The sequence below is a fragment of the Myotis lucifugus genome, unplaced genomic scaffold (assembly GCF_000147115.1).
Source record: "Myotis lucifugus unplaced genomic scaffold, Myoluc2.0 scaffold_152, whole genome shotgun sequence".
In the NCBI taxonomy this organism is placed as follows: domain Eukaryota; kingdom Metazoa; phylum Chordata; class Mammalia; order Chiroptera; family Vespertilionidae; genus Myotis; species Myotis lucifugus.
Genome location: NW_005871200.1, coordinates 1,005,300 through 1,007,553, shown reverse-complemented (window position 1 = coordinate 1,007,553; position 2,254 = coordinate 1,005,300).

Here is a 2,254-nt window from a genome sequence, read left to right as displayed (position 1 = left end):
CACCCGCTCCCGCAGTAACAGTGGGAGGCTGTTCCGGGCGAGGAGCGATCCACGGCCGCGATCCCGGCCCCACCCGAGAGCCCGGGCGCGCAGTCCCCGCTGCTGGTGGAGTGGGAGCGTCCATCCTGCGACCGCGTCCTCGCTGATCTCGCCTCCTGTGAGGCACGAGTTTTTCTAAAGAGAAATCGCACGGTTCGTGTTGGACTTGTGGCTGTGCGAGCTGGTCCCTGGAAGAAGGGAAAGAGGGTGAAGAAAGGAGGTGCCAAGAAAGACGGCGACGTGGGGAGTGGGGGGAGAAGAGCAAAGAGGGAGCGAGCGCAGCAGAGAGAAGCGCTTTGCTTTGGGGGCGGTGGGAACAAACAACGCATTCTGGGACAACCAGCGCTCTCTTTCCAGTCGTCGTGAGAACTCACTGAGGCTACGTTGTTCAGACGTAGAACCTCAGAAGCTAAGGAATCATTCGAATCCAGCCCGGGGTTATTTGTGATTAAAACCGCAATGATACAACTGCAACGGTGCGTAGACAGCTATTGGCAGCTAAAACAAACCCTGAGCAGTGAAATGAGCAGCAGTGAGGGAGGGATGGCGCCTTTTGTTGCTTTTGTAGGCATTCTTTCTCTGTCTGTCCTATTTTTGAGGGTTTAATGTGTTAAGGATGGGGAACGCGCGTTTTAAGCCAACGCTTTTGGCACGGAAGGTAATAGGAATGCCTACAATAAAGTAGTCCTCATTCTAATAGAATTAAAAATGGCAGTATTTCCCTCTGTTGAACAGATTGATTTCTTTGTGCAATCAGTAATCTACCCGCTTGGGTTGCCGGATTGGGGTGGGTGGGTGGAAAAGGTGAAGGGGATGGAGAAGTGCAAACTGCCAGTTATAAAATCAGTACAGCATAGGGAGTATCGTCAATAATAGTGTAATAACTCTGTAGAGTGTCAGACGTGTGCTAGCCCCATCGTGGTGATCACTTCACAGGGTATGTAAGTGACTATCACTATGTTGTACATTAACATAATATTGAATAGCAGCCATAATTAGAAAATAATGTAGCCACTTTGGGAAGGGAAGAAGGGAATTAGCGTGGCGTCCCTGCTAGGTGTCCCATCGTGTATGCTTTACAGAACAGCAGATGTAGTCCTTACACGTGTCCAAATGCATCAAGCATTTTTTAAAAAGCATTTTAGGATGAAATATACATAAGATTTACTACTTCAACCATTTTTAAGTGGACAACTTGGTAGTGTTAAGTTTATTCACATTGTGTTACAACCATCACCACCATCCATCTCCAGAACTCTTTTATCTTCCCAGACTGAAACTCTGTAGCCATTAAACAATAACTCCCCATTCTCCCTTTCCCTCAGACCTTGGCAACCACCACTGTACTCTGTCTCTATGAATTTGAGTACTTTAGGCTTCTCATACAATATTTGTCTGTTGCAACTGACTTACTTCACTTTGCATAATGTCCTCAAGATTCATTCACATTGTATCATGTCAGAAGTTCCTACTTTTTATTTATTTAATTCAAACAGCAGTCTTTTAAAAATTTTTCTTTATTGATTGATATATACAGAGAGGAAGGGAGAGCAATGGAGAGTTAGAAGCATCGATGAGCGAGAAACATCGGTCAGCCGCCTCCTGCACACTCCCCAGTGGGGATGTGCCCTCAGCCAAGGTACATGCCCTTGACCAGAATTGAACCTGGGACCCTTCAGTCCCCAGGCCAATGCTCTATCCACTGAGCAAAACCGGTTAGGGCTGATATATCAGTAGAAGGGAGGGATGGTGGGAAGGGTGGAAAGAGAGAAAAAGAGGGAGAGGGAGAGGGAGAGGGAGAGGGAGAGGGAGAGGGAGAAGGAGAGAGAGAGAGAAAGTGTGAGAGGGAGAGAGCGTGAGCTCGCACTAGAGAAAGAGAGAGGCACGGATTTGTTGTTCTACTTATTTATATATTCATTGGTTGATTCTTGTATATGCCCTGACTGGGGTTGAACCTGAAACCTTGGCCAGAGCAGAATTTCCTTCCTTTTTAAGGCTAAATAACATTCCTTTGTATGTATATATCATATCTTGCCTGTTCATTCATTCATTGATAGACATTGGTTGATTCCACCTTTTGGCTATTGTAAATAATGCTACTTGAACCTGGTGTACAACTATCTTTTTAATTTGTTACAGAAGCAAAAGAAGAACCCTTGGAGCTTAGAGAGAGAAAGGCAAAGGGAGGGAAGGCCAGGCGTGTTCCCAAGAGGGA